The sequence below is a fragment of the Heterocephalus glaber genome, unplaced genomic scaffold (genome assembly GCF_053883595.1).
Source record: "Heterocephalus glaber isolate CG9 unplaced genomic scaffold, H.glaber_assembly_v1.0 deba00000470, whole genome shotgun sequence".
Taxonomy (NCBI): Eukaryota; Metazoa; Chordata; class Mammalia; order Rodentia; family Bathyergidae; genus Heterocephalus; species Heterocephalus glaber.
In genome coordinates, this window is record NW_028258145.1 from 14,156,227 (window position 1) to 14,169,964 (window position 13,738).

At 35.6% G+C, this 13,738-nt stretch overlaps 1 pseudogene across 1 annotated transcript in view; it reads left to right on the forward strand.

The window, feature by feature from the left end:
- LOC101708939 (axonemal dynein light chain domain-containing protein 1-like) overlaps positions 1–13,738 on the forward strand; it is an 86,690-nt pseudogene that overhangs the window by 33,293 nt on the left and 39,659 nt on the right. Inside the window, exons 7-8 of the transcript XR_015447589.1 lie at positions 7,774–7,911; positions 11,012–11,097. The product of XR_015447589.1 is annotated as an axonemal dynein light chain domain-containing protein 1-like (transcript). The remainder of the gene's footprint in view (positions 1–7,773; positions 7,912–11,011; positions 11,098–13,738) is intronic.

Genomic DNA, 13,738 nt, shown 5'->3' on the forward strand with positions numbered 1-13,738 from the left:
TTGTTTTGGAGAGCTTCTTCTGAAAGTGGCTTGCCACATAAATGGTACCCAAACATTTTGGGTTTCTCACTTCTTCTGGAGTTTGATTCCAGATTCTTCTCATCTCAAACAAAGAGTTGAACAAAATGAGCCCAAAGCAGTGGCAAAGTTTATTTGAAAAATAAAAATGAAGTGTGAGGATGAAACTAGTTCTGCAGAGTGAGCTTGAGCTAAATAAAAGAGGAAAAAGGAAGATAAAAGCACATCCTGGAGGATGCAGCAACTTCTTCATGGGGCTTCTTTTGTACTGTCCAAATCTTGAGGAAACCCATGAGAACTTCTACATGTGGATCCTGAGAGTTGGTGCTGGGATCCCATGCTTCAGGTTGACATCAGGTCTAGGCTAACCCATTGAAAACCTGAGTTTTCTTGGGAAGTCCACATGCAGAGCTGTGGGAACTGTTCTGCACATGTGTTCTGGGACCTTGTAATTAACAGGTCAGGCCTAAGTCCCAGCCAGCTTTGCCATGCCCTAATCTGTCTCATCTTCAGCAGGGGAATAGGGTAGTTCCTCAAAGGGAAATCAGATATTATTATTTCAAATAAGAGAATAAGCATACATGGCTAGCAAAAACCAATAAATGTCCACTATAGGTAGACAGTAATAGTGTATAGAATACACTCCAGAATAAGAATTGAAACTGAGCTTGGGACCGGGAATTTAGCTCAGTGATTCTGCCGCCTGCCTCGCAAGTGGAAGGGCCTGAGTTCGATCCCCAGTACCAAAAAAAAAATGAATTTGAATCTGACCAAAGATGACTTTAAAATTGGGTACAGGGACAAAGACATCTGAAAAGGTGGTTTTTGTTTTGTTTTGTTTACAATAAGTGGCATGATTAAAACAATGCTATAGATGACTGGAGGTATACCTTAGTGGTAGAGTGTGTGTTTAGCAAGCACAAGAATCTTGATCCTTAGCAGGTTTGCTGGGACTAACCAGTAGTCTTCCTCTGTCCTTCAGCCTTGCTTTAAATCTCTTTCTCTTTTATATCTCTAGTTTTTCCTCTTATCCCTTTTCAGTTATCTCCTCTTAGGGTAAAATCACTCTATTGAGTGAATATTAACTGTCTATAATTTTCTGATTTGTCTTAGAGTTTGTTATATAACTATAAATTATATACCTGTGGTTAAAGGTGGCAAATTAGTAGTTTCAGAGTTTGTCATTTTCCAGTCTGTGCTTGATGCTAGTGTTATTACTGATTATACTACTTTAGCCAAGGTAACAGTTGTGATCAGTTAATCTTCCTTGTTTGCCAATACCTAGATTGCCTGGTGGGAGGGGGTCGTAAATAATACTATAGTCCAGTCTCAGAGAACTGAGTGCTAGGCCAAACAGGCAGCAACTTTTCATCCCTAATAAATTGAAAACGCAGGATCCTGGGATAGACTCAAAAGCCAATGGCCAGCTACACCTACAGGACATCTCTGAAAAGTCATTCCCTAAAGAGGTCACAGTAGTGCTAATAAAGCTACCTATTAGAAGCAATTTATAAGCCTTAAAGCAGAAAACAAAACAAAAACAAGAAATAAAAAAGAAAGAAAGAAAGAAAGAAAAGAAAGAAGGAGAGAACACAGAACCAAGATGCAACTCATAACCCTCAACTCACCCCAAGGCAAATCAAGGGGGCATTGAGGTGGTAGAAATAAAAAAACCATCCAGCTGAATTTTATGAAATGGTTGCAGCAGAATAAAACAAATGAATAAGCCTCTTGACAAAACCAAAACAGAGATAATTAAAGAGCTGATGACTATAATGAAGGAAACGGTTAGTGAATCTAGAGCAAATACAGATTTAAAAAAATAGAGGCGATTAGGAAAGACCTGAAAACCATGAATGCCAAACATAGGAAAGGACTGGATTCCCTACAACAGGTTCAAACAGATATCCAGGAGATTAAAAGTTCTAGTGAAAGTATATGCAGCAGAGTCAACTAATGTGAAGATCTAGCACATGGGATTGTGATTAGTGATCATCAAATGAAAGACCTCTTAAAATTAGCAAGGGACCACAAAAAATCAATCCAATAGCTGCTAGATGATGGAAAGAAGAATAATATAAGATTAGTCAAAATCAATCAAAATCAGAAGATAGCACAAAGGATATAAAAAACCTGTTTTCAAAAAAAAAACCTGTTCGCAGAAGTAATAACAGAAAACTTCCCAAGCATGGAAAAAGAATTTGAGATACAGAGAAATGAGGCATATAGAACTCCAATTAGCCATGATCAGAAAAAAACTACACAAAGGCATGTAATAGTCAACATTCCAGAAATTCAACACAAGAACAGAATATTAAAAGCTGTTAGAGAAAAGAAACAAAGAATCACATCAGAATCACAGTGGACTTCTCAACACAAACTTTCAAATCAAGGAGAGCTTGGAGTGAAGTATTTCAGGCCCTAAAAGAAAACAATCTCCAACTCAGATTGATGTACCCTGCAAAACTATCTTTCAAAATTGATGGAGAAGTAACATACTTCCATAATAAAGAATACCTGAAGAAATTCACCAAACAAACCAGCACTGCAAAGTGCTCTGAAGTATATTCCAGAAAAAGACAACAAAGACAACAATACCAAGAATCCCAAAAGACTGAATTCACCAGGCAAAGCAAGGAGTTAGAAGGGGAAGAAAGGGAATGAACAACAGGAAAATAACATGACAAGGAAAAGTCAATATATATAGGTTATAACCATGAATGTGAATAGTCTCAATTCACCAGTCAAAAGAAATAGACTGACAGAATGGATCAAGAAACAGTGTACATAAAGGTGCAAGTTTCCAATGATGAATGTCATTATATCATATACCTAAAATGTTGCAATAAAATTAAATTAAAAAGAACAATGAACAACAATATACTGCATACAAGAAACGTTTGACTGAAAAAGCAATTCATAGACTGAAAGTCAAAGGATGGAAAACAGCACTCCATATGACAGGAACCTGGAAAAAAGCCAGGATAGCTATTCTATTAGTAGACAAAATGGATTTCAAGCTAAGACTGATCAGAAAGAGACAAAGGTCACCACATAATTGCTAAGGGAACAATCCAAGAGGAAGGGATAATCATAAATATATATGGACCAAATACTGGCACACCCAACTACATAAAACAAATACTAATGAATATGAAAAGTCAGATAAGCACTAATACAGTTGTAATGGGGGACCTCAATACCCCACTGTCACAAATAGATGGATCAACTGAAAAAAAAAAAACCTAAAAAAATCAACAAAGAAATATCACGGCTGAACAAAACCTTTGAATAGATGGACTTAGTAGATATCTGTGTAGTGTTTATCCAGCAAGAACAGAGTGCACATTCCTCTCAGCAACACATGGGGCTTTCTCCAAATAAGACCACATACTAGCTCATAGAACATGCTTAAGTACATCTAAAGGAATTTAAATCATCAATGCATATTATCAGATCATAGTGCAATGAATTGGAAATTAGTGACATAAGAAATCTCAAAAAGTACATAAATGCATGGAAATGATATAACACCTTCCTGAACACCAATGGGTCGCAGATAAAATTAAAGGAATCAGACAGTTTCTACAATTAAACAAAGTCAATATGACATGGGAGTCAATGGAAGCAATCCTATGAGGAAAACTTATAGCAGTGAGTTCCCACATCAAAAAACAGTGAGCTCCAATAAATAGCCTAATATTCAAACTCAAGGTTGTAGAAAAAGAAGAGCAAGTTAAACCCCTAGTCCATACAAGGAGGAAATTGTAGAGATCAGAGCAGCAGTTAATGCTATTGAGGTTATGAAAACAGTCCAAAAAATTAATGAATGAAAGAGATAGTTCTTTGAAAAATTAAATAGACAAACCCCTAGTCAACCTTATCAAAAAAGGAAAAACCCAAATCCATGCAATTAGGAATGAAAAGGGTGAAATCACAATAGATCCTGCAGAAATAGAGGATCATCAATACCTACTTTGAGAACCTACACATACTCTAAGAAGATAGAAAACTCAGAAGAAATTGACAGATTCCTAGACACATATGAATTACCGAAGCTGAATCAAGAAGGTATAAAAATTCTAAATAACCCAATATCAATCAGTGAAATTGAAGAAGTTTTAAAAACCACCAACAAGGAAACGCCCAGGTCTTGAGGGGTTCACTGCTAAATTCTACAAGAACTTTAGAGAGGATCTAATACAATTATGCCTCAAACTCTAATGAAACTGAGAGGGAAACAATATTCCCAAACTCATTCCTGGAACCAAGCATTACCCTGATATCAAAACCAGAAAAGGATCGAACCAAAAAGGAACTACGGGCTAATCTCCCTAATGAACATAGATGCTAAAATAAGACACTGGCAAACAATGCAGCAAATTATCAAAAAGATTATACACCATGACTAAGTAGGATTCATCCCAGGGATGCAGGTATGATTCAACATATGCAAATCGATAAATATAATACAGCACATTAACAGAATGAAGGACATAACCATGATCACCTCAATAGACGCAGAGAAAGCATTTGACAATGTCCAGTACACACTCATTATAAAAACCGTACAGAAAATTGGAATAGAAAGTCCTTATCTCAGTTTGATAAAAGCCATGGATGACAAACCAACAGCCAACATCATACTAAATCAGCAAAACCTAAAAGCTTTCACTCTAAAATCAGGAACAAGATAAGGGTGACCACTATCACCATTCCTGTTCAATATAGTTCTGTAAACATTAACCAGAGCAATTAGACAAGAGAAAGAAATGAAAGGAATATGTATAGGAAAGGAAGAAATTAAATTATCATTACTTGCTGATGACATGGTACTCTACATAGAAGACCTCAAAAACTCCACCAAAGGACTCCTAGAATTAATAACCAAATTTGGCAACATAACAGGATACAAAGTGAACACTCAAAAATCAATAGAATTCCTGAACATGAATAACAAACTCACTGAGACAGAAATTAGGGAAACAATATCTTTCACAATAGCATCAAGAAAAATGAAATACTTATGAATCAATCTAATGAAGGAAGTAAAAGTCATATATTGAAAACTAAAATACTTTGAAAAACATCAAAGAGGATATCAGAAAATGGAAAGATGTCCCTTGTTCTTGAATAGGCAGAACTAATATAGTAAAAATGGTCATACTTCCAAAGCCAATGTACAGATTTAATGGAATTACAATGAAAATGCCAGTAACATGCCTTACATAAAAAAAGAAAACAATCCTAAAATTCGTTTGGAACCAGAAGAGACCTTGAATAGCAAAAGCAATTCTGGGCAACAAGGGCAAGGCAGAAAGCATCACAATCCCCAATTTGAAGTTATAGTACAAAACTATTGTGACAAAAACAGTATGGTACTGGCAAAAAAAGATTCAAGGGTCAGTGGAACAGAATAGAAGATGCAGTAAGCACTCCGAGCACACTCAGCTATCTTACCTTTGACAAAGGGGCCAAACACCTTCACTGGATGAAAGATAGCCTCTTTAATAAATGGTTCTGGAAAACTGGCTTTCCACATGCCAAAGACTCAAACTAGACCCATATCTCTCACCATGCACTGATCTAAAATAAAAATAGATCAAAGATCTAAATATTAAAACAGAAACACTAAATCTGCTAGAAGAGAGAATAAGTGGAAGTCTTGAAGACATAGGTGTAGGCAAAGACTTTATGAACAAAACCTGAGATACACAGGAAATATTACAAAGAATCAACAACTAGGACCATATCAGATTAAAAAGTTTTTGCACAAGAGAAGCCACCGATGGAGTGAAGAGACACACCATAATGTAGAAAAAAATCTTACCAGGTATTCCTCAGGCAAAGGACTAAAATCTAGTATAAATATAGAACTCAAAGGAATCAGACCCACCTAAATTTAAAGACCCAATCCAAAAATGAACATCTGAAATCAACAGACACTTCTCAGGTGAAGATGTACAAATAGAAACAAATTATGAAAAATGCTCAACATCCTTGGTCATTTGAGAAATGAGAGTCCATCTCATTCTAGAAAGAATGGCTATCATCAGGAAATCAACCACTAACAAATGATGTTGAGACTAGGCAAAAAAGGAACCCTTCTTTATTGTGATGGGAGTGTAGTCTGGTACAACACTGTGGAAATCAGTATGGCGATTCCTCAAAAAATTAAAAATAGAAGTCCCATTTGACTCTGCTGTTCCCTTTCTAGGTATCTTCCTGAAAGAGTTAAAAGCATCATACCACAGTGATACATACATACCCATGTTTATAGCAGCACAACTTATAACAGCTAAATCTTAGAAACAGCCCAAATGCCCAACAACAGATGAATGGATGGAGAAACTGTGCCATGTGTATACAATGGAGTATTACACTGCCATGAATGACTCATAAACTTCAGTCATTTGTAGGAAAATGGATGCACCTTTAGACTATAATCTTAAGTGAAATAAATCAGACACAAAAGTTTAAACATCATACTGTGTCTGTTGTGTAAGAAACCCAAAAGGTAAATAAAGAGCATAATGATGGATAAATATTTGGAAGTAGGAAGAACATGTTCAAATAGGAAGGGGAATAAGAGACAGGAAGAAGGGAAGGGGGAGAGGAGGAAAAAATGGTAACAAAGCTTTTGTAAATAAAGAGGGGAAGAGAGTTTGAAGGGAGGGGAGGGGAATGGGAAAAAAAAGAAAAATCAAGATATGTATAGGTACAAATTCCTTATGATTGTGATCAATGTGTATGACAAATATGTACTAATAAAAAAAGTTTACAAAAGGGTTACAAATGGGAGAGTCTCAATAATTCTAGTGAGATTTAGATGAGGCAAGGATAGTGCTAATTGACAGAATTAGTGAATACAAGAGGAGGAAATGATAGAATGGAAGGAGTCAGTTGTTCCTGGAAGTAACATTTGGGATAAGGTGAGATTTGATGACATTGCCAAGGGAGAAAAAGTACAGGAAAAAGAGTAGAGGTATGAGGACACGCATTTGTGGAGGATTTCCATTTAGTAGCAGGAGGACACAGGGAAGTCTAAGATGGAGCAGTTAGGACAAAAAACCAGGAATGTCTAGTAACCCAGATAATAGAGGAAGAGAGTTTTTAGGCAGAGAGGTGGTCAATTTTGGAAAATAAACCAGAGAAATGTAGTGGAAGATAGCTAATAAGAGATAATTTCACTTTACAGTGGCAAATCATCATGAGCTTTTTGGAAAATGGTTTCAGAATAGAGATGTGGGTGGAAATCAGATTGTAGGGAAGTTTGATGAATGGAAATTGAGAGATGATAGATAGATAGATAGGCCAATCATGATGAAATGATAGCAGTGTATGGTAAAGCAAAGTTTTTAGAAGGGGAAAAGACTGGTTATAGACCAAGAGGAATGTTTCAATAGAGTAGGAAAAGCACAGAAGTTATGACTGATGGACCAGAATACTCAGTGATATAGGCAAGGATGGAATCAAGTGGATAAGTGGAAGGAATAACCATGGCAAAGAGAATTTATCTTAGCCTAAGATTGACGGAAAGAGTTTGTGATGTGAATTAGATTTCATATAGAGGAAGAATATTGGAGAAACTTGTATGTAATGGTCTAATTTTCTTAGGAAGTCTGTGGTAAGGAGATCAGTTTTGCTGACATAAATGACCAATTTATTCACTAGTAGGATATGTGTGGATCTTACTCCCTCTTATTTAGTAGCCAGAATGAAATTTTTGAAATATGTATTTTTCTTATTTTTAAGGATATTTCTTTTCTGTGTGATGTTAAATATGTAAAAGAAGAGACTAGAGAGAATGCAATTTGTCCCCCACATTTGGACCATGCATTACAATCCAAAGATGATCATGAGAAACATGATGGTGTCCTCATGCCTCAGAAGGTAAAACACTTGATAAGTAATCTTCTCTCCCTCTCTCTACTCTCTAAATAACTTCCCCCAAATAGATTGCTTACTTTCTTATTTCCTTAAAAAGCTATTTAGTGGGTGAAGATCAAAAATACCTTAAGCTGTTTTCCAAACCACAGTTGCCACTTTAGAAAATACAATGGGAAGACTAGATTTCTCCTTCCAGAAATCCACATACAAAGTTGTAGATTTCTTATTCATGGTATGATGCTAAGCTGAATTTTAGTTTTCCTACTAAGTTAAAAAAATAATGAATTTCTTTCTTTTTGTTTTGTTTTGTTTTGTTTGTTTTTTGTGATAAGATCTTCTATGTAGCTCAGGTTGGCCTTAAACTGACTATGTAGCCCATGCTGACCTTGAACTTGAAGTGATCCTGCTGCCTCCGCCTTCTTCTGCATGCTGGGATTATAGGCATGTGCCACCATGCTTGGCCTAATAATGAATTTCTGAATACACTTAGATCTCTATATCTGAGAGGTCCTCATCTGCATATCCAACCACCCACAAATGTGAAATAGTTTTCAAAAGTTGCATCTGTTGTGAACCTGTATAGACTTTTTCTTGTCATTATTTCCTCAATAATTCAGTATCTGCCTTTGTCAGATATTGAGGGGCGATTACATTAGAACTAAACTTGTTCTTAAATTCATGCTTACTTTTAAAAATGTATGCTCTGCTTAAAGGTTTGTTCCTGTTGTTTGCTATCATGTACATTACTAAAATACTATTATTTCTGTAATCAAGATCCCTCAACATAATAAATAGTATCCCTTTTGTGTATAGGAAAGGAATAAGCTGAACTATTCTTATTCACAGGTGACATGATCCTATACATAGAAGATCCCAAAAAATTCCACCAAAAAGCCCCTAGAACTAATAAACAAATTCAGCAAAGTAGCAGGATACAAAATCAGTACACAAAATTCAATAGCATTTCAATACACAAACAATGAATATACTGAGAAATAAATCAAGAAAATAATACCTTCATATTAGCTTCAAAAATATTAGTATTAAACTAACCAAGGAAATGAAAGACCTCTATAAGGAAAATTATAGTACTCTGAAAAAGGAGATTGAATAGAACACCAGAAAATGCAAAGGCATTCTTTGTTCCCGGATAGACAGAACTAATATTGTCAAAGTGGCCATATATCAAAACTAATGTATACATTTAATGCAAATCCAATCAAAATACCAACATGTCATTTCACACAGAACTAGAAAAACAGTCCTACAATTCATATGGAACAGGAAGAGACCCAGAACAGCAAAAGGAATCCTAGGGAAGAAAAACAAAGCAGCAGGCATCACAATCCTGGATCTCAAGCTATATTACAAACCTATGGTGATTAAAACAACATGGTACAGCACAAAAATAGATATGTGGATTACAGGAACAGAGTAGAGGATGTAGAATCAACTCCAGGCACACTCAGACATCTGATCTTTGTCAAGGGGAGAAAAACAGAGGCTGAAGAAAAGAGAGCTTCTTCAGCAAATAGTGCTGGGAAAACTAGTTGTCCACATGCAGAAGATTGAATCTAGACCCATCTCTTTTTTTAAATTTAATTTTATTGGTACATTTAAGGTATACAGTATAATGACATTCATCATTGGAAATTTGCACCTTTACATAATCTCTCTTGGTTCTTATTTTTCCCCCTTCCCCTGCCCTCCCTTTAACCCCTCTACCCCTCCCTATTTATGTTCCCATCTTTTCATTTTCTCATATTAATTCCATTTCCTTCTTTCCTTTCCCCTACCCCTCTCACTTCCTCTTCCCCTTTGCCCCTTTTCTTCCTATTTAACATTGTCTGTTATACCTTTTACAGACTTATCTCTTTAACCATGTACTAAACTAAAATTAAAATGATCAAATATCTAGGTATTAAAACAGAACCAATCTGCTGGAAAATGAAATGGGTAAAACTATTGAAGACATAGGCTTAGGCAAGTAGTTTCTGAACAGAACTCCAATGACACAAGAAATAGAACCAAGAGTCAACAAATGGGATTATATCAAATTAAAGTCTTCTGCACAGCAATAGAAACCACCAACAGAGTAAAAAGACAACCTACACAATGGGAAAACATTTTTCCAGCTATATCTGAAACAGGACTAATATCTACAATATATAAAGAACTTAAAACATATTAGAACCCCTAAATAAAAGACCCAATCAAAAAAATTCAGTTGAAATGAATAGACACTTCTCAAGAGGAAACATACAAATGGCTAAAAGTACATGAAGAAATGTCCAACATCTCTGGTCATTAGAGAAATGCAAATTAAAACAGCACTGAGATTCCATCTTACTCCAGAAAGGATGACTATCATCAAGAAATCAAGTAACAAATGCTGGCGAGGTTGTGTGTGTGTGGAAGGAACCCTCCTACATTGTTGGTGGGAATGTAAACTAACACAACCACTATGGAAATAAGTATGGAATTCCCCAAAGAAGTAGAAATTTCAATTGACCCAACTTTCCCCTTCTAGATATCCTTCAAAAAGTGTTAAAGATATCACATTATAGTGCTACATGCATACCCATGTTGATAGCAGCACAACTCATAATAGCTAAATCTTGAGTGGCCTGTATGTCCACAAACAGATGAATGGATAAAGAAAAAGTGGTGTACACACATAATGGAGTACTATTCAAGCATAAATAAGGATAAATTTGAGTCATTTGTAGGAAAATAAACTTGAGGCCATAATCTTAAGTGAAATCAGGCAAGAAAATCAAATATCACATGGTTTTTCTTATATATAAAACCCAAAGTATAAATAATTCAGAGCAAAATAAATGATAGATTATAGGAAACAAGAAGCAAATGGGAAGGGATGGAGGGAAAAGGGGGAGGGGGAGGGAAGGGGAAAGGGATGTAGAAGGATTGAGGTGTGATGTGTATGTGTGCCAGCCCTCCAAGAGGAATGTATTCATTATGTGTCGCACATGTATACTAAGAAAAAATACATAGTATCCCTTTGGAGTAGGAATTAGGGTTTTCACAAATCAACTTTCTCATCTATTAATATATTTATTCTTCTCTTTTTTCATTTTTTAAGCCAAAGAGATTAACAGACACTTTAATTCCTGAAGAATTTCATGTTGTGTCAAGTACAGGAGTTTCAGGTTTGGAGTGCTACGATGAATGAGTATATGACACACGTCAAATACCTGACATGTTGAAGTATTTTCTCCTTCCCATGCCTAGAAAAACCTGGGGACAGCACAGTTGTATCCTGGTGTAATGAGAAAATGCAGGCTAGCTGCCCTAATATAATTGAACAAAAATTTTTAAAAAGCTAATGACTTCATGGTTTGGGATTTTAGTAATTAAATGACTAAATTGTTCTCTGTTCCTTTCTGCAGTTTTAAATTTAAAGTTTAAAAACTGGGACTTTGTTCCAAATATTGACTGTATTTTTTCAGTATGGGTTGTACATGGTCATAACCATGCAGACAAAGGAAAGTAGCCCTGTGAGTCAGAATCTCATACTGCAGACTTGTCATCTCATTGTCTTTGATTCTCTGCTTATGGGATTGAAAATGAGATCTTGGTTATATTTGCTGAGACAACATTTGAATGTTTCATAGTTTTTTGTTTTGTTTTGTTTTGTTTTGTTTTGTTTTTGGTACCGGGGATCAAACTCGGGTCCTTGTGCTTGCATGGCCGGTGGTAAGACCACTGAGCTAAATCCCCGGCCCTGAATGTTTCATAGTTTAAAAAGGAACTTTGGATTTTTGTTTTTTTTTTCTTTCTGGGACAGGATCTTGCTATGTAGTTTAGGCTGGCCTTGAACTCACCAAATGGCCTTGAGCTTTTGGCAATTCTCTTGCCTCAGCCTCTTGGGTGTTGGCATTATAGGCATGTGCCATCACACCTGGCTATAAAACAACTAGAACTTTGGACTAACGTTTTATAATAAAGCATGGAGAAGCTGCCACTCCTCGATTGTTATGTAATATGTATGTTATATGAGATTTCATTGTGAGAGTGTTTCAAACAACAGTTGGCCAAAGACAACCAAATGGAACTCATTTTTTTGGGTATTTTTAAATTTTAATTTAATTCCAAACTCATGAAAAAGTTGTAAAAACAGGACAAGGAATTCCAATATACCTTCTTTCCTGATTCTGAATGTTTGTTATATTTGGCCTCATTTGTTTTACACACTCACACATGAATGTAAAACTATTTAAGAGTAAATTTGAGGGCTGGGGATTTAGCTCTGTGGTTACACCGCCTGTAGCACAAGTGCAAGGACCCAAGTTTGATCCCCAGTACCAAAAAAAAAAAAGAGTAAATTTAAGACATCATATTCCTGTACTACCGAATAATGAAATGTATATTTCCTGGAAATCCATTAGTTAGGGATCTTTGGATGACTTTTTTAAGCTACATCTTTTTTTTTTATATTTATTAGCTGGTAGTTTACCACCTAGACTCATTGATTTCTGTCATATTTGATGGTTTTTTTAGTAGCACTTGAACTATGTGACATTGTAAGTGTCACATTTATTTAGGAATTTTTTAAAATAGTGTATATTTTAATATAGGATAGTGACGTTTATTTTGGGGAATTAGTACATGCATATAATGTATGTTGATTTTCAATCCCTTTCCTCCTGTTTTCCCTTTTCTCTCTACTCCCCCATCACCTTCCCCATTTCCAAGACTCTATCTTCTAGGTTCCTGTCATCTCTCCTTTATTAGTTTAGTTAGTTTATTTTTGAGATAGGGTCTCATCATGTAGTTCAGGCTGGCCTTGAACTCACTATATGTAGCCCAGGCTGAACTCAAACTCACGGAAGTCCTCCTGCCTCAGCCTCCCAAGTGCTGGATTTATAGGCATGTGTCACCACACCCAGCCTTAGTCTGTTTCTTTTTAAAGCTTATTTATTTATTTATTTTGATACCAGGGATCAAACTTAGGACCTTGTGCTTGTAAGGCAGGCAGTGGCACCACAGAGCTAAATCTCCAGCCCTCTTAGTCTGTTTATTTATATTTTAGGTTTCTTGTATAAGACAAAATGTAATATTTAACTTTCTGAGTCTAGCTTATTTTTCTTAAGGTGATGGTCTCAAGTTCCATCCATTTTCTGCAAATGACCTGATTTCATCTTTCATTGTGACCAAATAATATTCCCGTGTGTATATATACTGCATTTTCTATATCCATTCATGAGTTTGTGGGCATCTAGGTTGTTTCTGAAGCTTAGCTATTGTGAATTATGCCACTGCAAACACATATGTATGTATCACTATAATATTATGTCTTTAATTCTTCTGAGAACATACCTAGAAGTGGTAATGCTGGGTCATTATTTCTATTTCTAATTACTTTCAGGAATTTCCATACTGATATCAGTAGCTATACTAGTTTACCTTCTCACCAAAGAAACAGGAGGGTTTCTTTTTCCTCCAGATGTTCATTTGTTGTATTTTGTGTTCTTCTTCTCTTTTTTTTTTTTTTTTTTTTTTTTTGTACCAGGGATCAAACTCAGGATCTTGTGCTTGCTAGACAGCTAAATCCCCAGCCCCATATTTTGTGTTCTTAATGACAGCCATGCTGATTGGGATAAAATGACATCTCAAAATTGTTCTGATTTGTATTTCCCTAGTGGCTAATGATGTTGAATATTTTAATGTATCTAATGTACTTCATATACCACTTGTACTTTTTTTGAGAAGTGTCCATTCAGTTCATTTGTCCTTTTTTTGATTGAGTCATTTATTTTGGGAGGGTTAGCTCTTCAGTTCTTTATATATTATTGGTATTAATCCTCAG